Below are 25,966 nucleotides of genomic sequence, written 5' to 3'. Positions count from 1 at the left end.
ATAAGGACTTATACATATATGTGTTTCCACAATAATGCTTATATCCTCCAATGGTTATATAATCTAAACTCTCATTTCAATTATTGAAACATACTTAGAGGACGTTGATATTCTATAGATGTTATTCACAAACTATTTTTCGTCAAAGTAAGCAATTTTCAAAGTGATTGAAACTTGTCATGACTTTCGTCACTAGGTAAAGATGAACTTGGCTAAAGCGAAAGCTTACATATACATATTTCGAGAAATAGATAGGCGAGATAAACTCGACTCAAAATAGCAAATGTGTATAATCTAAGTCTATATAGCAAAACTAATTTGTCTCAAGATAGGAGATAAATAGACTTTTGAGTGATAGATAAGTTCAAGTCTCCACATACCTTTTAGTCGATGAAGATCCACCGTTTCCTTGAGTAGTCCTTCGTCTTGTATGATGATTGCCATGGAGTTCTTGAGCTCAACTACACTTTCTATCCTAGTCTGAGACCTTAGCTATAATGGACTAGAAATCAAGACTTATAGTTTTGATCACTAACATTGACAAACATGCTTGAGATACCAACGCATGCGAGTTCGACCGAGCAATGCTCTAACAATCTCCCCCTTTGTAAATTTTAGTGACAAAACTATCAATACATATGGAATACAAAAAATAAATAAATTAACTTTTGTAGCTCCTATTCCATATGCCTAATCTTCAACATTACTTGAAATCTTCGTCACTTCCAAGTACTCCAATGATCCCAAAGGTTGTAAGTTCAACATCATCGTTGTTGAAAATACGTAGCTATAACAACGAGAAAAAAAAGAGTTCTCAATCATTGTTATACAATGTCATAGTATCATTACACATCGTCAAATTTCAATTGTATCACAACTTGAACAACAATACTATGGTGATATGTATCTCTCCCCCTTAGTCCATACTCCATCTTACATGGAAACCACTCCCCCTTACATAATGATCCGAAAACCATATGTATTTGTAGTGTGAACTACATATTAATTCTCCCCCTTTTTGTCAATAAAATTGGCAAAGGTACAAGAACGAGATCCTAATGAAATTTCGGAAAGAGACATTTCATGACCAAAAGAAAGAAGCACATATCATCTTATTTAGATGCAATCATAAAGCCGAGGCTAAATGCATTCATAAAGGAGTTTATAAATATACAAGATAACCCCTATAATATTCCACAACCGCGCTCCCCATAAAGATTTGGCAAAGCACAAGTTCAATTAAGAACTCTCCCCCATAATATGTCATTCCCGAAATAACAACAAGAGCGACCTTAATTTCGAAAGAAAAGAAGGATTTCTTTGGACATAACAAATCACATACAGGTATGAATTTGAATCCAAAAATACTCAATTAAATTAACCACAAGAGAACCCATGATTAATTTAATCGAAAATGCTCAACATAAGTGAACTTATGGAGACTCAAAAATATACAATTAGATTAATCACAAGAGAACCCATAATTAATTTAATTGAAATACACAACCAAACTAATCACAAAAGTAATCAATTTAATTGGTCATGCTCATCATAAGAAAACTTACGGAGCAACAACTAAATAACCAAACAAGATGATTAATTTAGTTGAATATGCTCGACATAAAGTACCTCACGGAATACAACAAAGCTAATTATAAAAATAATCAACTTGGCCGTTTAATGCTCAACATAAGACACTTTACGGAGCCTCACAGTAATACATAAAAATATGGATCAGGGAAGATCAATACTGCGGAATACACAAGGATTCATTCTATTTTCCATCACTATTCGCATAACGATATTCAATAGACATAATCCTTGGAAACAAAAGATTTTAACCTATATTCCATCAATAATTGACATAATAGGCTTAACTTTTGTATTTGTCAAAAGTTTATTCATTCTTTTATCAATACATGCATATCGACATACGAAAGACTTTACTTTTGACAAGGTATGGGACAATCATAGTTCACGGACGTAAACACACATATCCCATAACAATATTGAAATATATAAAACCATAAAGATTAATACTGAAAAATCCATCTTCCAAACAAATTTAGAATTTAAACCAATAAATCTAAAAACATGAAGATGAAAACGTTGGACATAGCTATGTGTAATCACAATAATGGCTATTCCAAACTCTAGTTATTCTTCTAAACAAAACAAGAAAAATATAATATTTACTAGGAAAAAAGATCATCTTTTACTCATTGTCTTCCTCATCGGAAATACTCCAAGATGCTTGAATTGTGTTTAACTCTTCCTTGAGCTCGGGAAACTTAGTTGCAACCAATCACAATTGTTCTTGCACACACTTTACCCTTGAATCGACCTTACACATTCCCTTGTGAATTTTTTGAAGAAGGCTCAAGGTGGTAGGGTCACAATTTTTAAGTGAAGCATCTCTTTGTCTTTTGCACAATTCTCCCTTATGCGTCTGAAGGTACAGGGACGAACCGGTTTGGGAACCCTGAGAGAGTTGCCAATTGGATCAAAACCACGATCACGACAAATTTGACCAATCAAGCAAGGGTAACCTAACATATTGATGGTTGAAGTCATCGAAGTCAAAAGATGATAAAACCACAAATATCGAGACTTTGAACACCCGATTCAAGGAAATAATCCAATTCCGCAAACTCATGACTCCACCAAGAATTCTCAATTGTGGAGGGACAAAGATTCGAGATACCAAGTTTTCCAAATGCCATCAACGCAATACTAAGATCATTAGTAGGAAACTTTCCTTGATTCCAAGCTACCTTCTTGCCAGAAAGGCCAAAAGAGATTTTATCACATGATGGACGTTCATCACTTGGTCTAGGAAGACGCACGTTTCCCAACAGAATGTTGGTAATCTTTGAAATTAATCCTCTATCAACAAGAAATATTTTTCTATTTATCATGAATTTGAATTCCATCTTATTAAGATCAACATCATGAATGTTGGCATAGAAAATTCTTGTGAGAGAATCAAATCCTTGACCATGACCATCAAAGATATTTCCAAGCTTGAATTTTTTAAAGCAAGCTAAATCCTCTTCATGCCCACTAGATAGATCCAATTTCTTTTCTAGGATAAAACCATTAGATGAAATCTTTTCAAAAATTCTAGCACAAGAATCATCCACAAACCTAATCCTAAGAGAATTTTGGTCACAAGGAAAATTCATGCTAGAGGTATTTGAGCTTTTGGAGTTTCTTTTTGAGCCTTTAGAATTCATCAAGAGATCTAAGAAATTGAAAGGAACAAGAGGAATTTACTTACTTGGAGTGAATCTTGAACACAATTTCTCCAAAGAGGCTTCAATGGAGGAAACACACAAAACCCTAGAGGTTCACGTACGCGGACGGGTGATGAAAAAGAGGGTGCGCGAACTTCTTCTTTATAAGAGCAATAATGGGCTTGGACCCATTTGTGAACCGCGACCCACACAAGGAAGGTGGGATTTTCTTAGCCGTTTGCACATCAAAGGTTATACATCCCGTGACAACACACTTTTGTGAGAGACGATGGATGCAATAGAAAGCTTTATTTGGTATTCTAAAATAGAATAACAAAACTGTACACAACTCAAACATTTCTTACCCCATTCCAAGATATATACAAATGGGGTAGTGCGAGGCTTGTTACCAAGAGGCATAATGTGCAGAGGAATTCTCATGCAATATTTCTGGTTGATATGTGTGAACAGTCCCCGTGATATAATCAACGTAATGATGATAATCAGGGAAGTCAGAGCTTTCTATCCTTCGTTTGATATGGCTAGAAGGAAAAGTCTTCCGATTCCTAGGTTGTACAATATTATTCGATGGTTTAACATGTACAGAACCTTTTTCGGAAGAATTATTAGACTTAACAGAATTAAGTTTTCCTAAGAGTTTAAAAACGCCTTTGAACGCTCTAAATAGATCTTTATCAATTGATCCATTACGATAGTATTCCTCAAAGAAATCAAGAGTTAATCTAGTGAGGGTCCATATCCTTGAGCGTGACGAACGTTTCCTCAATCTTTCCTTCTTTTTATTTTTTCCTTTAGATTGGTTCTCATCATCTAAATTTTCCTTTTTAGATGAAATGAGATTATCATGTGAACCCAGAGGTTTTAACCATAATAATCCTTGAGCAATCTTTAAGGACTTCTGGAGTGCGTTACAGATGCCAAGAGCAAGTTTTCCAAAGAAATTTCCCATCGGACAATTTTTAAGGAACGAACAAACACAAACTTATTAGGTTTAGAGTGTTTGCCTTCTCTGATACCAATTGAAAAGGTGGGGGCACAACAACCACACCAAATATTTCGCTTAGTAATCGGTATGGACAACCTCCAATATACTTTCTAGAGAATCAAATAGACAGTCAGACTCAATCTAGATAAAAAGTATATCAAAGAGTTTATATCTCAATCTCTCGATTTGATCTTTACTCAAGCAAACAGAAATTTGCGAGTCTTTATCAAATACTAGAGATATAACTTGGATGGTACCAAAGACCAATATCCAAGTGTCAATCAATTTAAATCAACAACCAAAAGGTCGGATATTATAATTAATTGATCAACGCACAACCTGTGATATTTCTATTATATAACAAAATATAATGCGGAAAAGAAATAACACAGACACCAGAATTTTGCTAACGAGGAAACCGCAAATGCAGAAAAAACCGGGACCTAGTCCAGTTCGAACACACACTGTATTAAGCCGCTACAAACACTAGCCTACTCCAAATTAATTTCGGTCTGAACTGTAGTTGAACCCAAATCAATCTCACATTGATCCAAGGTACAGTTATGCTCCTACATCTATGATCCCAGCAGGATGCTACGTACTTGATTCCCATAGTTGATCTCACCCACAACTAAGAGTTGCTACGACCCAAAGTCGAAGACTTTAATAAACAAATCTGTATCACACAGAAAAGTCTACGATAATAGATAAATCCGTCTCCCACGAATAGACCTACGAGTTTTGTTCCGTATTTTGATAAATCAAGGTGAACATGAACCAATTGATAACCCGGACTTATATTCCTGAAGAACAACCTAGTATTATCAATCACCTCACAATAATTTTAACCGATGCAGCAAAAAAAGTTATTGCGGAATCACAAACGATGAGACGAATTGTTTGTGATTACTTTTATATCTTGCCTATCAGAGATATCAATCTCAAGCCAATTATTACAATTTTACTCGTACGATAGAAACAACAAGATCAGATCACACAACTACAAGAAAGTAGTATCGGTCTGGCTTCACAATCCCAATGAAGTCTTTAAGTCTTTAACCTGGTTTAGAAGAAGAAACCAAAGGTTAAAGGAGAATTAACTCTATCTTAGCACAACTAGTATCACACAGAAGGTGTGGGGATTAGGTTTCCCAGTTGCTAGAGTTCTCCCTTATATAGTCTTTTAAATCAGGGTTTGTAATCAATGTTAGCTTGGTAACAAAGCATTCAATATTCACCGTTAGATGAAAACCTGATTAGATTCAAGCTAATATCTTTCAACCGTTAGATCGAAAACTAGCTTGTTACACACAAATGAAATGCACGTTTCTAGGCTTGTGTAACCGTACCCAAACTTGTACATTTGTTGGTTCAACAATAGTTAACCAAATGGTTAGCCATATGATCACTTTCATATCAACCATATTCTTCTTCACCATAACTAGTTCAAGTGACTCAAATGAACTAGTTAGAGAGTTGTTCAATTGCAAAGAAATCTTATGTAACTACACAAGACACAATTGAAGCAAAAACGATTTGATTCACTCGAATCGGTTCATGAACTATATAGCCACGGTTTGCAATTTGCATTCCTTAGTTTATATAAGAATAAGTTCACAAACATTGTTTTTAGATATAACCTACTCAAGTTCGCGGACGGAGTTCACAAACTCCTGCAGAATTTCTCGGGTCGAGAACTTCCGCCAGTTCGCGGACTTATCTCACACCACTATTTCGGTTCTCTTGATCAACAAAGTTCGCAAACTTTGGTTCAAGGAATAAGGACTTATACATATATGTGTTTCCACAACAATGCTTACATCCTCCAATGGTTATATAATCTAAACTCTCATTTCAATCATTGAAACATTCTTAGAGGACGTTGATATTCTATAGTTGTTATTCACAAACTATTTTTCGTCAAAGTAAGCAATTTTCAAAGTGATTGAAACTTGTCATGACTTTCGTCACTAGGTAAAGATGAACTTGGCTAAAGGGAAAGCTTACTAACACATATTTCGAGAAATAGATAGGCGAGATAAACTCGGATCGAAATAGCAAATGTGTATAATCTAAGTCTATATAACAAAACGACTTTTGTCTCAAGATAGGAGATAAATAGACTTTTGAGTGATAGATAAGTTCAAGTCTCCATATACCTTTAGTCGATGAAGATCCACCGGTTCCTTGAGTATTCCTTCGTCTTGTATGATGATTTCCATGGAGTTCTTGAGCTCAACTACACTTTCTAACCTTAGCTATAATAGACTAGAAATCAAGACTTATAGTTTTGGAAACTAAACTTGACAAACATGCTTGAGATAGCAACGCATGCGAGATCGACTGAGTAATGCTCTAACACAAATAACTCCAAAATAGTTTATCCAGTTAGAGTTATTGGGGTGAAATTCATGAAACCTTAAGTAATGACACATATAACCCTTAACAACTGGGATAGTGCAGCATTGTTCTGTCGACTTTTTGCAGTAAAATACAAGTTAAAGATTTTATAGCCTTTACTCGGATTGTAAGTCGGTATAGACTTAAGGGTGAAACCTATGATGAAATTTTTGTGCTATCTCGATAGGAATGATAAAGATGGAAAATAAAGATTTTCGCATACGAAGCTCATTTCAACATCCTCAAGGAGATCATCATTACCTGTAATGACATGACTCTCCATCGATATTGCGCCCATTTATCCACTGCGGTTATCCGGAAGTGTTGGATTTTAACATGCACCGTTGCATTCAAGGAGGTCACCTATCCCCGGATTATTCACGCCCAAGCACCCATCCCTACCTTACGCATCGGGGTATTACAATACCACCACCTTAAATTGGAGTCATCTTCGACTTTGTAATATATTCGAGTTCAGATATCTGACGTTCCATGCCCCTTATGAAACCTGACCTGTCAAGTCCAGCGCACTCTCTCGCTCTCAACTAGGGCCGCACAAAACCGAACCTAAACCGTGAACCAAACAGAAACCGTTTAAATATTAACCGAACCGAAGTGAAACCGAATCCAATGGTTTAGGTTGTCAGTTCCAGGTAACCGACAGACCTGGTTTCAGTTACGGTTCTAACCTAAAAAACCAAACTAACCGAGAAGTAAAAATATAGCCAGATATTAGCCGTTGATTTGTTATATTTAATCTTATCCATTAGATTTAGGTATATAACTTATTCATTATCTCTTCATTCACCATCGACCAGCAGCAACCTTACCCATTTCTTCTCTTCTCGTTTCTTCTTCTTCACAGCCAATCACCTCCTCCATCTCACCCATCATCAGATTCAGCTCCACCTTCTTCTTCTTCTTCTTCTTCTTTTTCTTCTTCTTCTATCTCTACAACGAAAAGGGTAAACTTATGTCACTCAATATCTTCTTGATTATTTTTATCAACTGCATGTTTAAGGGTTTTACTGATTTCAGGGCTTTTTCATTTCAAGATTCACTGTTAAGGTTTCTCTCCATCTGTAAAACAAAAAAGGTAAATCTCTGTTACTCAAATCTCTTCTCAATTTTTCCTTCATCGTTATTTTAATTCAACCGTATGTTTAGGGGATTTTGATTTTAGGGCTTTTTGATTTCAGGGTTTACTGTTAATGTTTTTCTCCATCTTTAAAACAAAAGAAAGGTAGATCTCTGTTACTCAAATCTCTTTTCTCGATTTTTATTTCATTGTTATTTTAGTTGAACTTCATGTTTAGGGGGATTTTGATTTTAGGTATTTTTTTATTTAGGGTTCATGTCAAGAGAAAAAATTATGATAATAACTAAAACCAATCAACCTTATTTGTTTGAATCTTCATTTTGCTTGTTAGAACTAGGGTTTTGCTTGTTAAAAGTTGGGGCTTTTCTCAAATTTGTTGGAAATGCATAATTCGTGCTAAATGATTGTATGATTTCCTGTAGTTTCACCCAAATTCATGTTGTATTGAAGAGATTTACTCACTCCCCCTTTTTGTCGACCATAGAATGTAATTTCTTGTTATGTTGATGTATTTAGATCCAATGGTTGGATTGTTATGAGATTTCATCATTTAGTAATTCATTAAGTAATAAACATATGGTAAAAATTTCAAGAGCATCAGGTCATGTTTACTACTAAAAGTATTGCATAAGTTGTGGTTGCATTCTGCGGACTGACATTCTGGACAGTTCCACTTATTGATTGCTGAAATTTTGGTTCCACTTATTGATTGCTGAAACTTTCATATTGTAACACAAGATTCTTTATTATCTACAATATAGAATACTGAAAATACAAGACTCAATTTATGTGCATGTACTATAAAACCTTCCATGGAAAACGCAACAACACCATTTCGTAGGCATCGTCAAATTAGAGGTGCAGTATGGGATCACTTCGATAGGGAAGAGCCACCTTCAAAACATGTTATGTGTCGGTATTGTAACACAAGATTCCCTGCTGATACTATGAAGAATGGGACCGTTGGTTTGATTTTCCATCTAAAGAGATGCAAAAACTTCTGAAGGAACAACAAGTTATGAATTTATGGTGTTTGAATTTTTCTTTGCAATTTACTTGTTTCTGTTAATGTTTTGGAAGAACATCTAATGTGTTTAAAATTCTGTGAAATAACAATTTTATGACAGGTTTAGAAAAAGTTGTCTGTCAGGTTTGTACAACTGACATAAATAACATTAAAATATTAAATCAGTCGGTTAACCAAAACCGGGAGGTTCAAAACCGAATGAAACCGAATAGGCTAAATGGTTTCATTGGTTTTTAATATTGGAAAACCGAGTACTACGGTTTCGGTTTTGGTTTTTCCAATAACCATACCGAACTAAACCATGTGCAACCCTACTCTCAACAGGTGATTCGTCGCCGACTAAGATACCATTTGTAATGACCCTCCCCCCACCAATATTTTGCCCACTTATCCACCGTGGTTATCCGACAATGTAGGATTTTCAACGGGCATCGCTGCGTGTTATCTAGCAATACCTTCCCGGAAGGTCACCCATCCATGGACTACTCCTGGCCGAGCACGCTTAACTACAAAACTCAAGTGGGCTTCCCACGCCAAAGCTCAAATAGCGTGTTCAAGGAATGAGTTTGTAATAATACGAGATCCACTATTTATAATGACCAAGGCATGTTTGATCAACAATGAATTACCAAATCTGAAATTTCTCAAGATATGCAATAAATGTATATTTTCGATTTTGTTTTCTCCCAACTTGTAATCTAACATATGTACCAAAACCTCTCTTGGTTGAAAACCAATATTAGCCAGTATAACATATACTTTACTAAAATAGCTACAAAGATATGTTTATCCTTGTTGATGGTGGTTTTAGCCTAGGGAGAAAACCGTAAAATTTCATATTTATGTGCCTTCATTCTGTAAAGAAGTAGCGACATCTAAAGCTGATGAGTGCCTATGCCTCTCTGATTACATATGTACTGAGTAATTCAGTATCTCTATACACGGAATTTATTAGAATAATATTGGTGCATGTTGCAAAAATCCCAAGTATTCTGTAAATTTTATTGAGATCCTATTTGCATTATTCACTAATGCAGAGCATGTTGGGTATCTATCTTATGCTTATTCCAAGTTGAACTCTTAATATTGATATTATATGACGTTTAATGTTCACTCTTAGCTAAGTAGCATCAATCTCCCGAAGTGTCTGAATTAAGATATACATCAAGATACCTGATCGGAAGCGCGCAAGTTGCGCCAATAAGACCAGAGCTACGCTACTCGTAAGAATGAAAAATTAGTAATTTTGCGTTAACATGCAAGATTTACTTAAAATTGATTAATTTTGTGTCAATGCACAAAATTCAAAATTTTGACCTAATTTGTGTCAACTCACGAAATTGGATTTTTGCCCTAAAAACAGAGCATGCACGATATCTTGATCCTTATTGGTCGAGATTGAAATCTAGGCAAGCTAGGAAACTTGCCCATCATAGAGCCAGTATGACTAAAATCCTAACAGAAGTGAAAAAATAAATAAAAGGAGGAACCGTGACTGATTAGGTCAGTCACGAATATGGCACGACCGTGCTACTTGGCTGGCGGGTTTGCGCTAGATCACGCCCCACAAGGTCAAACATCCTTGCTCTGTGTTATCCCCCGCGCGCTCCTCCTCCATATCGACCAATCACATTGCTTTTACCCTACAAGCTCCGCTTTAAATCGAAGATGGAAGTAGGCTGGTCGACGCGTTTATTTTTTTAAGAATATAGATCTTGGCCGCTCAAGTCAGTCGTTAATTGATCACGACCACACAACTTGGTAGTCTCAGTTAGCCAACTATATTTCTTATTAGCTCGGAAAATAAAGTGCCGTTGTGATGACCGGCCACCCATCTATTGCCTAGACCAATCACATCGCTCCTAGCCTAACTGCTCTGTTCCAAATAGCTGGCCAAAGTAGGCTAGTCGAGATGCTTCTTGTATATAAGAAATTAAATCCAGACCGTCCAAGTTAGTTGCGAAATGATCACGACTACATGAACTTGGCGGTAAATTTAATAAGATTGGCCCTCTCCTGGCATGACCGAGCAAGCTCCATGATAATTACATGTGTGCCCTCTACTATTTCAGCAAATCAGGACGCTCCTAGCCTACCTGCTTTGCTTTGAATCATCGCCCAAAGTAGGCTAGTCACGCTGCCCATAAAGATTTTAATTATGTTAAACGATAATCAAAAACTACCGCAAATCATCTCGACTATCCAACTTGGCTAGATGATTTGACCGACTTAGATTTGATTTGAGCCAACCAACGAGGTGCCATGAGTACTACCGGCCGTCCCACTCCTAAATGGACCGATGACAGTTGCTCAAAGAAGGGAGGTCGCGCCAACTTTTTAACCTTAAGATCTGCGACTAATTCAAGCAGGCTCTATACAAAGATGCATTACATGCATCGAATATTTTGAGCTGCTTGCTTGAAAACGATGCTTCACTTGCATCATCTGCAGACGGTATTTTATGATTATCGATCTCATAAATAATTTAATAAAATTTAATTATTTAATTATTTATTTAACCCAAAAGCACCATATGCTATTTTTGAGTACTAACTCATGGCAAGTCCCATTCATACGACTTGACTTGTCACTTATAGCCACCTGCTACCTAGCTTGCGCATGATTGGTCTAAATATTTAGGTTTTACAAACAAGACCAATGATATATGATTAGTTGCTGGAATAATAATATATTCATGACCACTACTCACATGTCATAGCTGTGGGCCCACTCAACAACTACCAGTACTTGCGTCACTCTTTATTATTAATTGTGATGTGACTTGCTTCATATCATATAAATTTTACTATGCAAGTCACGACTAGGTATTATTTTCTACAAAAATACTCGGGACATCAAACATGTCATAGAATGGGGGATGTTCATTAGGGTATTGGTCTGGGAGTTTACAGCATTCGGCGTGCAACACGCCCATTATGAGAAAGTGTCAGGAAAGGCGGACAATTGACAAAAGTAGAGGAGTAGTGGATGTAAAATTGACCAATCTCCCCTTCATAACAGGGACATGGTTATCACCATTTTTACACGATCTCCAACTTTTCACTACTCAATTACTTGCACTTCCTATGAGATCATGGAGTTCGTCTATGACTTGATATTGATAGATTTTCAATCTATTCAATAAAGGACTAACAAAAATTTCCAGAGAATACAGAGAACTTATAACTTCCACTTTTACAAGGAAGTTTCATTTTCTGAGATAAGTCATAAACAGTCACATCTTACGGAGCCTGTCTCTTTGATCACAGTTGGAAAAGGTGATTTTCGTATCTACTTCTCATCTATAAATCTAAGACCATACTTCTTGAGCTGGAAGATAATCGTGGTCACATATTACCCAGTTGAAAATTTTATGTCAAAAGAAACAATAACTGGAAGGATTGTAAAGTGGGGACTCCACTTGAATTAATTCAATATGGAATACAAAACAGGAAGACCATAAAAGCACACGTTGCATACGACTTCCCAATTGAAGATCCAGATTTTGACCTAATGATCAATGAAAATCAGCTAGAAGTGCATCCATAACATGAAAGCATACCATATTGTGAAGACTCCTCACTCGACACAAATGGAGTCTGGAAAATTTTTCATTGATGTTGCATCAAACAGAAAATGAGGTGGAGCTGGAGTAGTCGTAGTGACACCAGAGAAAAACTTCATCGAATTCTCATATGCATTGGTTCTCAGCCCAACAAATAATCAAGCAGAATATGAAGCAATATTACAAGGACTATTGGTTGCAAAGAGTCTATAACTAAAAGAGTTCACAATATTCAGTGACTCTCATCTGACGACAAAGTAGGTAGATGGTCAATTTGAAACAAGAGATATTTCGATGGCAAAATACAAAAGGAAAGTCAACACTCTCATATCTAGCTTTAAAAAAATGAATATCAGAAAGATACCAAGGAACAAGATGAGACATGCAAATGCATTAGCTTTCCAGGGATCAGTTATATGTGGAGCATGCCAAAGAACAATAAAGATTTGAATCACAGATGGTGGAGTAACTCAGAGTTCGAATATGACCTTAACCAAACTAGAAGGAACCTGGATGCAAGGTATCTTCAGCTACCTCAAGTCAAATCTATTGCCAGATGACCCACAAGAGGCAAGGAAGATAAAAACCAAAGCAACCAGATACCAACTCCTACATGGAGATATGTATAGAAAGACATACCTGGAATCGCTACCCAAATGTGTCACAGAAAAGAAAGGAGATCGAATCCTATTCGAAATACACTCAGAAGATTGCGGTAAGTACACAAAAAAAAAAGATCCCTATCTGAGAAAGAAAGTTCCCAAGACTATTTCTGGTTACACATAGAATAAGCAACTGAGGAAATCAAAGTGTGATAAATTCCAAAGGTATGACTAATTATGTTAGAACATTGCTCGGTTGAACCCACAAGTTTTTCTATCTCAAGCTGGTTGTCAATGTTAGATGATCAAAACTCTATCTTAATTTCTTGTCTACTAAGTCAAGTTTCAGATATGCTAGAATTATAGTTGAGTATCAGAGATCACCCTTGAAGAATGAAGATCTACGAAGACATTTAGAAAAATTCTGTATCAGGTATGTAAAGACTGAACCATTCTATTTTACTCACTATACCATCATTCTATGTATTAAGACTATGTTGTATGGCTTATAGCAAAATCACAAATAAGATGTTCGAGTCAAACTTGTCTTGTGAAAAATATCGAAATACGATATAACAATTAGATGTTCGAAGGTCCTTAACAATGTTAGTTCTATGAATTAATCTGTGGATCAATTGAAAATTGCCCATGCAAATGATTATATCACTTGGGAATGTTTCAAACATCATAAGAGAGAAATATGACTAACTAAAATTTCTACTCAGGGTAGATTGGTGAACCAGTTCGCAAACCATAGATATCTGAAATATAGGAAGGTCTCGGAACCAGTTCGAAAACTGCAAGTTTAGTTGGGAACAATTCACGAACCCGGTTGGCGAACAGTGGTGAACTGAAATTTTCAAGTTAGATAAACAAGATAGAAGTTGGAGAACCCGGTTCACGAACCGTGGTCAACTGCGTTTGGTAGTCTAGTAGGGTTGGCGAACTCGGTTCACGAACCTGTTGATGGTGGATTTTCATTTAAGGCAAAAATTGTAAAAGCCAAAACTATGCGCTAACATCATGCAAAGGATAAAGCCACTGATAAAGTGGAGAATACTTCTTCACTATAAACTTATAGCATTACCAATTAATGCATGTCCAGCCTTGTATTTCCTGTACTACTCCATTCTTATTATTGGTGCGGCATGACGACTGAGTGATCGCTCTCAGCAGAGCAACACGAATCTCCAAGCATTAAATAAGGAGGCATGTACGAAATACCCGTACAGGCTATAACTCTCGGAGTGTTATACTAGGCCGATCGAGCATATGGACTGTCTGTATCAGTCTCAGAAACGATCACGACCATCCAACTTCACCAGCATGATTGGATGGCTTAGATCGGATCCATAACCCCCAGGCAGGTATTGGAGTATTCACCACCGACCCAATGCGGGCCCTGATAAGTGCTAAAAAGTGCATATTTCTATATCTTTTTGTTGGCAATTAACTCATCTTTTGTGCATTAATTCTACATTTTATCCCATATTCTGTATTTTCTTTGTTTTCAAGAATAAATATTTTTATTAATTAATTTTGCATTTTTAGGTAATAAATAAAGTTTGGATGAATTGCGGAGCGGAAAAGAGCAGAAAAGTGGTGGAAGCCAAGAGGAATCACACAAGGAAGCCGCGAAGAATGTTGTGCGCAAGACCAAAAGGCTAGAACTGGGCTTGAAGAGGAAGAATTGTTCTTAAAGAAGATATGGGCTTGGCATACCCAAGGCCCAAACCCCTCACCCAAACCCACTTCCAATATCCATAGCCCACTTCTCTTGTAGCCGTCAGATTGGATCATCTCAGCATCCTATGGTCGCCTCATCGTCGTGCATCGAAGTCTGAAGCTCCTGTCAAACACTACAACACCTAACCCCATCTTGGACCGTCAGTCTTGATGTATTACATATCCAACGGTCGCTCCACATCCATTTACATCACATCGTTGGATCTTTCCGTCATCCTATCATCCTACGGATTCCCCTCACAAAACATCGAGATTTGATGGGTCTGATCAACACCCAAAAAAAAAAATACCCGCAAACAAAACAACCCCTTCCTCAAACCCCATCGACTATCTTCTCCCTCACCCCTGCAAACCACCTTACCCTGCCCCGCTCAACCACCACCTCAACCACCACCATACCTCTGCCACAACCACCAAAAGCCACCATGGCTCTCACCAATCGAAACCCATTATCCTACCCTTCTACCTACCTATTTCACCATTCTCTCTTCCTTTTCAGAAAACCCTAGAGGAGAGATAGTGAAATATGTCGAGCTATAAGAGAAATTGAAGGCATGGGAAGGAGCAGAGAAGGGAAGAAGCATGGGTTGAAGACGGACTCGTCTTATCACGTTTGGTAAGTTCGAAAATCAAAACCTAGTCTACTGTCAATTTGGGGGTTTTTTGTATATGAACCCTAATTCTGTTGAGAGAGAATTGGGAGGAGGAGAGTGAGTGAAATAGGGTAAGTAATTAAAACCATTCCCCTAATTTGTCGAAACCCTAGGTCCACTGTGTATTTTGGGAATTTGGGGAAACAGGGTCTGAACCCAAATTGGGATTTTGGGTATAAATAGAACTGATGTAAGTGTTGTTGGGCATGCCTGGATTAGCCAGAGCTTCACCCAAGAGGACTGGACTAGCCAGTTCCTCAACTGTTGGTTCATTTGTTTTGTAAATTTTCAGTCATGTTTTGTTTGAATTTGCTCTTATTATCATATGTGATGAATGTTAATGTTTATATGTTGAGCATGAGCTAAATTGTTGCAGCTGAGGTTTAGATGAACCTCAGTGCACTTTCTGATAGTGGAATGCTAGGTTAGAGCCTTAGTGCATTGTTTTGATGAGAAATGGAGAAATTAGTGCTCATCTGTGTGCTTGTGATTGATTGTACTGTCAAAAGACAGTCAATGCTAGGAGCACATTAGTTGAGCAAGCTAATTCTCTTTCCATTCCATTTGTATGCTTAGGATCATAAGTTGACCTTAGATGTCACTTAGTTCCATTAGGAATTCAACCTAGAATTACATTATCTGGATAGGTCACAAGGGTGGATTCAAAGCCTTAGCGTAACCCACAATTTGTTTTCACAGTCACTTGCAACTCCGAACCTGTTTTTCTTATTGCTTAGTTAAATTTTCATTGCTGCTTTGTTTAGTTTTTGTGCAATTTACAGCTTGCTGTGCACTGAAATCAGTGCACAAACTCCCCCCTGCCCTTGGCTTACAGCCTTGGTTCTTAACTGTTCTGCCTTATTGCTTTGCCTTGCTCACTGCCTTGGCCTATCCCTCATTGTCACTGCCTTGCATATAGCTTAGCTAGGAAAACTTCATAACACCCCAAGTCCCTGTGGAATGACCCTGTTCTTGCATACAAGCTACAACTGACCCTGTGCACTTGCAGGTATCACTGTAGGCATCCATTTATTCTTATTTCTTACATCCTTAAGATCCTACCAAGTTTTTGGCGCCGTTGCCGGGGACTTGGCTGCCGTGTTTTTGAAGTTTTTCTTGCTGTTCTTTGCATACTCATACCTGCTGTGTAGTTCTTGTAAGCATCTGCATATTAGTGTAATCATCTGCATCTTAGTATAAGCATTTTTTTTTTGCATTTCTTGCTGTGAACTGCAGCCCATTTGCACCTTTGTTGCTGGTTCTTCCTTGAACCTGGTGTTGCTGCTGCTGGTGCCAGAACTGCTGCCTGAAGTCCTGCTCTGTGCCTTGTGGTGCCTCTGAACTTGTGGTGCTGCTGCTGTGGAGCTGGTGCTGCACTTTGTTGCTAGAACTTGTGCTGCTGTGGTGCTTTGGTGCCAGGCCAAGTCTTGCTGCAATCTCTGCTGAGCTGCTGCAGCTGGTGTAAGATAAAGCCCAACTGTGGTGAAGTGAACTGATTGAACCAAGCCCAACTGGGCTGTAAGCTGCTGAAGGAGAAGAAAGACCAAACCCAACTGGGCCTTGAGTGTTGAAGCCAAAGCTTAGGATGATCCAAAGCCCAACTGGGCTTTGCAACCAAACTGAACAGCTGGGCTGTGCTTCAAAGGTAAGCCTAAACCCATTAAGAGAACCCAACCTGTGGGCTTCCATTTTTAATCTGTGGGCTTGTAATAATTTTTTTAATTTTAATTTTATTTCTTTCTTTATTTGGGATTGTAATAATTTTAGTTTTATTTTTATTTTCTTTTTTTTGTGGGTTTGTAATAATTAGTTTTATTTTTATTTCTTTCTTTATTTGGGCTTGTAATTTAGTTGTTTGTTAGGCTTGTAGTTTCTTTTAAACTAAAATTTGGGCTTCAAAACCCAACACAAAAAAAAAAAAAAAATTGCTCCTAATTTCGAAAACCAAATTTTTAATCCCATAAAAACCAAAGTTTTCAAAACCCATAAAAACCAAAATTCCCATAAAAAACCAAATTTTTGAAAACCCTTTAAAACCAAATAGTGGGCTTTGTGTCTTTTCAATATGGCCAACCTAGTGCTCTCCATGAATACATGTATCCCACAATAAAATTCCATTATCATGTATTGTCTTACCTCAAACCAATAACCCTTTTAAAATAAATGCAAGCATGATACAAATACTTCCTTTATTTCGAGGGTTCGATTCTGAGAACCCCTATACTCATGTAAGAGAGTTTGAACAAATTTGTCGGACTATGCAACCTGATCATATGTCCGAAGACTCTTTGAAATTGCGTTTGTTTACATTTTCTCTAAAGGAAAGGGCCAAAACATGGTTTTACGGTTTGAGACCACAATCAATCAACACTTGGGACCAACTCACAGATCTATTTTTCAAAAAATTCTTTCCACATCATAGGACCATCGCTATTCGTCAAAGTATCAATTGTTTTGTCCAATTGGATGAGGAAAATGTTTTTGACTATTTTGAACGTTTTAATGATTTGTTGAGCGAATGTCCACACCATGGATTTGAGAAGTGGAGACTTGTCGCTATCCTCTATGAGGGACTAGACTTTAAATCTCGAGCCATGGTTGAGTGTATGTGTAATGGTGAATTTCTTGATAAAACTGTGGATGATGCATGGAAATTTTTAGCTGAGATTGCAGAGAAAACCCGTCACTGGGAATCCATTAGGGAAACTGAGACACTGTCACATGATATAGGTGGTAATGAATTGAACTTTGGAAATAGCATGTCTAGTCCTTCTCATGTGTATGATATTGAATATGAACCTAATCTAGAGGAACACGAGTTGACTAATACACCACAACTGCTAATAGGGACAAGTATGCATATTACTATGATGATGATAATGATAATGTTATGTTAGAAGAACATGTCTATGCTGAAAATGTTGTGGAACCTTTGGTTTCAAATACAATAGGCTTTTCTGCCCCGACCTTCATGAATGATATTTCTTCTAATATTCCATATGCATGTGATGTTGATACTGATTTGATATTGTGCAATTATCCTGTGAAGAGCATGACTTAGGTAAATCTTCTGTTGACACTAATGATCCTATGCATGAAAACATAGTTGATGTGTCTGATTCCATACTTAAGCCACAATATATTGCTTCTGTTGATGATAATTTGAATATATCGGATAACCACGATTCTGAATTAGGACTTGTGAAATTTTTTGTGATGATGAGCATGCTACACATCTTGAGTGTGACTTAGATAATGCTGATGTGACTGATAATATGATACTCTTGATCTCATGCATGTGAGACACTTAGATGTCACTTTCTTGCCTAAGTCACAATCTGATACCTTCCCCCAACCTAGAGTTGGTTTGTACCCATATTGTCAAACCAATTTTCTGAGAGTCCTAATCTAGGTGGAACTGTGTGCTTCAAGTCCTTTGGACTATTTTGCATTTAAGTATAATATCTTTGAGGAACCACAGTTGGAATTAGCATGTGTACCCGTCCCTAGCAAAGTTCATTTCGAATTAGACCTTGTGCATGATGAACCCCAAAAACTGCGAGATTTTGTATCCAAAATTTTATCTGTCGAAAAATCCAGGTTTGGGGGTAGCTCATTTTGTTTCACATCTTCACTTGCATGCCTATCATATTATTATTGTGTGAAGCTGTTGAAATGTCTACATTTCGTCTTTTGGGTTGATCCTCAACTCTTTAGATTGTTAGTGTATGGTGAATTTTTGTATATAATCCAGTAGATAAAATTTCTTAAAACCCTTTTGTTCCTTTTGTATATATTTTGCTAATCCAATATGATCTCGGCTGAAATATGTTGGATTTTTTTCCTTGAATAACGGAGTCTAATCTTGCTTTCGCCGAAATCGGGTATTCTCTTTCCTTTTTCTCTACTCAACATGATCCTCTTCATACGTTGTATTATAATTTTGTTCATATTTTGAAACATTGAGGACAATGTTTAGTTTAGGTTTGGGGGTGAAAAGTAGATACTTTGATAATATGCCATAATTGAAAACAAGAACTCCTCTTTTTGAAAAAATTTAAAAATTAAAAATTAAAAAAATGAAAAATCATAAAAATGGAGCTCATTTACCTTGAAATGTTGACTCTTGTGCAAATATGTAATTTTAGGAGTCTTAGTCTAGATATTTAGGCACCCTGATTCTAGCACAATTCACATAGTGATAAGAAATTGCACGCGCACGATCTACCAATACATGTATAGCCTCGATCTTCAAGGTGTTTGATAGGAAGTTAGATTGCCAATCACTTTAGAATACTGAATGAGACTTGACTAGCTTGTTCTTTGGTTGGCTGGGATAGAAGTTGGAGGATACGTTAAGAAAAGCAACCATAGAATTTGACCGGATGCATTCGATAAGGGCCACCTCTTGCTAAGAGTCATGTAATTATGTTTTTCTTTTTGTTCATGTATCAAAAGTGTCACTATTTTTCTTCAAAAAAAAAAAAAAAAAAAAAATCAAAAAATTCAAAAAAAATTCAATCAAGTATTTATTCCATGTTTTGTCATGTTAAAGACAATATTCTCTCTTGTTCCAAAAATAAAGAGAGTAATCAATGTAAATAAGAGTCATGTAAAGAGTCATCTTTTTGTTGTAAATAGTCTTGTAATAAGCAAGGAGGGTGCAGCCATCGATGTATAACGCGGGTAAACTGAAATATCACCAACTCATTGGGTGAACATTCACAATTCTCGTAAAGCCGGACAGCTAGCTTGGCTTAGAATTCGGTTCTTAGCCTAAAAACTATCTCTTGGTGGTTAGTAGTCATAACTTCAGGTCATTCTAGAACATGTGTAGATACACTTTACACTCTTATCACATGTCTTTTTTGTTATCAGTGCTAGGATTGTGCCTTTGATAGCTAGATTGACATCTCCATTTTGCTGTGAGCTTAAACTGACTTGCACATGTCACATTTGATGGAATCTGAGCTTATATTTTGACCTAGAACTTTGTAGGTACGTTCTAAGCAAACCTTCACGAGACTTCACTCGTCCACTAGGGACACTTAGTGGTTTAAAAGGCTTAGTGCATACGCTAAATGCATTCGAGAGACCAGCGACAGTGGTATAGGTAGGATTTCCTTAGTTTTGTTTTACTTGAGGACAAGTAAAATTCAGGTTTGGGGGTATTTGATGAGTGCTAAAATGCATATTTCTATATCTTTTTGTTGGCATTTAACTCATCTTTTGTGCATTAATTCTACATTTTATCCCATATTCTGTATTTTCTTTGTTTTCAAGAATAAATATTTTTATTAATTAATTTTGCATTTTTAGGTAATAAATAAAGTTTGGATGAATTGCGGAGCGGAAAAGAGCAGAAAAGTGGTGGAAGCCAAGAGGAATCACACAAGGAAGCCGCGAAGAATGTTGTGCGCAAGACCAAAAGGCTAGAACTGCGCTTGAAGAGGAAGAATTGTTCTTAAAGAAGATATGGGCTTGGCATACCCAACGCCCAAACCCCTCACCCAAACCCACTTCCAATATCCATAGCCCACTTCTCCTGTAGCCGTCAGATTGGATCATCTCAGCATCCTATGGTCGCCTCATCGTCGTGCATCGAAGTCTGAAGCTCCTGTCAAACACTACAACACCTAACCCCATCTTGGACCGTCAGTCTTGATGTATTACATATCCAACGGTCGCTCCACATCCATTTACATCACATCGTTGGATCTTTCCCTCATCCTATCATCCTACGGATTCCCCTCACAAAACATCGAGATTTGATGGGTCTGATCAACACCCAAACAACCAAATACCTATACCCGCAAAACAAACAACCCCTTCCTCAAACCCCATCGACTCCATCTTCTCCCTCACCCTCTGCAACACCACCTTACCCTTCCCCGCTCAACCACCACCTCAACCACCACCATACCTCTGCCACAACCACCAAAAGCCACCATGGCTCTCACCAATCGAAACCCATCATTATCCTACCCTTCTACCTACCTATTTCACCATTCTCTCTTCCTTTTCAGAAACCCTAGAGGAGAGATTAGTGAAATATGTCGAGCTAGAAAGAGAAATTGAAGGCATGGGAAGGAGCAGAGAAGGGAGAAGAAGCATGGGTTGAAGACGGACTCGTCTTATCACGTTTGGTAAGTTCGAAAATCAAAACCCTAGTCTACTGTCAATTTGGGGGTTTTTTGTATATGAACCCTAATTCTGTTGAGAGAGAATTGGGAGGAGGAGAGTGAGTGAAATAGGGTAAGTAATTAAACCATTCCCCTAATTTGTCGAAACCCTAGGTCCACTGTGTATTTTGGGAATTTGGGGGAAAACAGGGTCTGAACCCAAATTGGGATTTTTGGGTATAAATAGAACTGATGTAAGTGTTGTTGGGCATGCCTGGATTAGCCAGAGCTTCACCCAAGAGGACTGGACTAGCCAGTTCCTCAACTGTTGGTTCATTTGTTTTGTAAATTTTCAGTCATGTTTTGTTTGAATTTTCTCTTATTATCATATGTGATGAATGTTAATGTTGTTTATATGTTGAGCATGAGCTAAATTGTTGCAACTGAGGTTTAGATGAAACCTCAGTGCACTGTCTGATAGTGGAATGCTAGGTTAGAGCCTTAGTGCATTGTTTTGATTGAGCAATGGGAGAAATTAGTGCTCATCTGTGTGCTTGTGATTGATTGTACTGTCAAAAGACAGTCAATGCTAGGAGCACATTAGTTGAGCAAGCTAATTCTCTTTCCATTCCATTTGTATGATTAGGATCATAAGTTGACCTTAGATGTCACTTAGTTCCATTAGGAATTCAACCTAGAATTACATTATCTGGATAGGTCACAAGGGTGGATTCAAAGCCTTAGCTTAACCCACAATTTGTTTTCACAGTCACTTGCAACTCCGAACCTGTTTTTCTTATTGCTTAGCTAAATTTTCCTTGCTGCTTTGTTTAGTTTTTGTGCAATTTACAGCTTGCTGTGCACTGAAATCAGTGCACAAACTCCCCCCTGCCCTTGGCTTACAGCCTTGGTTCTTAACTGTTCTGCCTTATTGCTTTGCCTTGCTCACTGCCTTGGCCTATCCCTCATTGTCACTGCCTTTCATATAGCTTAGCTAGGAAAACTTCATAACACCCCAAGTCCCTGTGGAATGACCTTGTTCTTGCACACAAGCTACAACTGACCCTGTGCACTTGCAGGTATCACTGTAGGCATCCATTTATTCTTATTTCTTACATCCTTAAGAGCCTACCAGGCCCCGCATGGTCGGCCTCCCCAAAAGGGTAGCATGGCTTTCCAAATCGTCCAGCCAAAGCAGAGCGGACGTGAAACCCTAATTTTGGGTCTGCGACACATTACATGTGTAGCAAAGTAGTCTCAACCATCCATCTTCGCAGGCATAGATGGAGGGAGTATATGTAGATTCAAAAGGCCCAGAGCATATCAACACAAGAACCATGGGCCCGCCTACATACATGACCGATCGGTCAGGACCAACTATAGTTGGTCGTTCCAGTTCGTGCGCCCAAACAAGGAATGACGCACGGCCGGTGAAACCCTAATTAGGGTTTGATCATCACGAGCGTCCATTTTCTCCTGCACGAATGAAGGGTCCAGGAATAGACTAGGCAGGTCTGGTGCACATAAACATGATTACCGGGCGCTCATTTATCTTCACACCCGATCGTCCAAGGCATATCATGCCTGGTTTCCTCGATTCGCATGCCCAAACTAGGCGTGGTCACACATCCCAATTGCAAACTAATCTCGACCACTGAACTTTTCCGGACAAATTGAGTGGCTTAGATCACGTTTCTATGGGACAATGAAATACAAGCGTGTACACCAGCCCGTCGTCTTCACACCAGACTAATCGGCCAAGACCGACCAGGCTTGGTCGCCTCGAAACGCGCGCCCAAAGTTTGCATGACGTGCGGCCTTTGCGGCAAAAAATCTCCGTCGCAAATCAATCCTAGACGCTCCTCTTTGCCGGATAAATTGAGCGATCTAGATTACACTTTCACGAGACAATGAGGTATGGGCATGTATACCGGCATGCCGTCTACACGCATGCCCAATCGGCCTTGCCAAAATCGTGTCCCAAGCTTAGATTCGACCAAGCTGAAGAGTGATGCTTGCGCACCTCTTCATAAACCCTAATTCCACTAATGGTCGCAGATGATTGTCTCAAAGATCATCTCGTCCGTTCAACTTCACCTGCTTGGTTATACAGCCCTGGTCAGGAGTTAGTTGGTTAATGAGGTGTCGTGGTGATTACCATCCGCCACTCTACCACACCATGTGGTCAGCCAAGAGAGGACTTGCTTGCGCATCCTCCAAACCATCACATGAAGTAGGCTGGACATGATGCTATTTTAAGACACTAAACAACGATGCTTCATACATGCTGAATATATTCGATGCATTACATGCATATAATTCACGTGATATTTTACAAGTATCAAATTCCCAAATAACTTAGTTAATTAACCTAGAATTACATGCTACCTTTTGTGGGTCCCACGATCCGCACATTCGAGACATCAATCATGTCACAAACTGGGGGATACATACTGGGGCATTGGTCTGGCGGTTTACAACGTGCAGCACACAACGCGCCATCACAAGAACGTGTCAGGAAGTCATGGACGGTTAGTGATGATGGGAGAAGTGGGCAAGACTGATCGTGTAACACTAACACACGCAACTCCACTACTCCATAACTCCACTTTCTCCACTTCCCATGTGATACGTGGGTTAGGCTCAATTACTTGTATAAATAGGCTCTCCTCCCTATTTTCAAACAGGACAAGACAACAAAAGCAAGTGTTGATACAACCGTATTCAAACACTGGAACTGACAGCTTACATTCTGCAAGCCAGTTCAACTTTCTGATACAAGTCGTACATAGCCAACACCTTCACAATCTCAACACCTTCTTCGCTTCCTTCCCTAAGATCAACCCCATCTCCTGCACTTTGTGACTGAAGCAAGTCTAGAATGACCATTTCTTGGTTTAGTCAGAATTGTACAGATTTATTTCTCGAATCACAAAGCACTCCCGTGCAGTGCATTTGTTTAGGGTTTACATTCATTCCTCATCCACAAACCCCAAATTACCAAATTCGGCAGGAATAATTTTCACCCATAAACAATTGGCGACCACAGTGGGAGGTTAATCTCTCGGTTGTACAGTCAATTTCTTCAATACCATTCGATCGGTTTCAAATGGTTGGTCTTAGGACCGCCTCAACGGCCTCAAATCCTGGTGATTCCTCCAACGGAGATACCCCTCCTCCCAACGGCGTACCTGACAGTATAATCAGGAGACTTCCAACGTTAAGTGAACTAGCGCGGGTACAAGAGATTCACACGAAGAACATGGAGCTGATCAAGGAAGCAATAAATAGCATACTTGACCTCCTCGTCAAGATCACATCAGAGATGAGCATTCCAGAGGCTTCCACACCGGGGACTGGTCCCTCTCAAATCAACAGCTTTACTACGAACCAGAGACCAGTGGATCAGGAAGCGACATCTCTAGTGGAAAGTTTGTGTGAACTTTTACACCTCTCGAAGAATCAGCGGGCAGAGACGTTTGCTGCAATTAACCAGATAGCCTGGACGTACACCTGGCTCCTTCACGTTCGGAGGTCCTAAGCGCATCGGAAACATCTGTAAATAATGTTACATTTACAGAAGAAGATATGATGGCAGAAGAAGGTCACAACCGAGCCATGCATGTTACCGCAAACATCAAGGGTTCAGAGTTCAGAAGGGCCCTCATCGACACAGGAGCATCTTCGAATGTGATTACTCTCAAGACTCTCAAGACAACCAAGGTTCGCCCATGCAAGATCGTAAGACATCCCACCACAATGACATACTTCGAAGGAAACCAGACCAACACATACAGGTATGTCAATCTGAATTTATCAGTAGGGCATGTTCAATCAAAAGTGAAATTTGAAGTCATAGAGAAGGAGCCGGACTATCATATGATATTAGGGAGACCGTGGCTTCATGACAATAAGGTCATTCCTTCAACATATCACCAGTGCCTAAATACCATGCTAAATGAGGAAGTCATCCGTATTCCTGCATCATTGTCTCCGTATGCACCAATATGCGGAGTGATACTTTTCGAGCCAAAGGAAACTCCGCAGGGAAGATCAGATAAAGTCCTGTGCACCCCACTACCCACGTGGGCTTCAATTCAGAAAGAAGACCGACTTGCATCACAGGGCTAAGCACCACGACGCACCTTTGCTGATGAGGCGTCCATCTTTATCCGGTGAAGATTCAACCCACGTTCACACCAAGAGGGAACTAACTTTCGAGGCAAGACGTGATCAGAAGGGAAAAAATATATCGATGCCGCTGTTAGCAATTAGCATGAGAGACTGGCACCCAGTCTCTCCGCCCAGATGAGTGCTTCAAGAACGATGGGTCGCAAGAAGAAGTATTGGACGCTACGCGACAGTTACAAGATGGCACCAACTCCACAACTGACGAGCTCGAAACTGTTAACATCGGGAATGAAGAATCTCCCAGGCCTGTCTTTATCAGTTCGACTTTGTCCACAGACGAACGCGCGAGTCTTGTCCAGCTTCTCAAGGAGTATCAAGA

The sequence above is a fragment of the Papaver somniferum genome, chromosome 7 (assembly GCF_003573695.1).
Source record: "Papaver somniferum cultivar HN1 chromosome 7, ASM357369v1, whole genome shotgun sequence".
In the NCBI taxonomy this organism is placed as follows: Eukaryota; Viridiplantae; Streptophyta; class Magnoliopsida; order Ranunculales; family Papaveraceae; genus Papaver; species Papaver somniferum.
Note: the sequence above shows the minus strand (reverse complement) of the source record.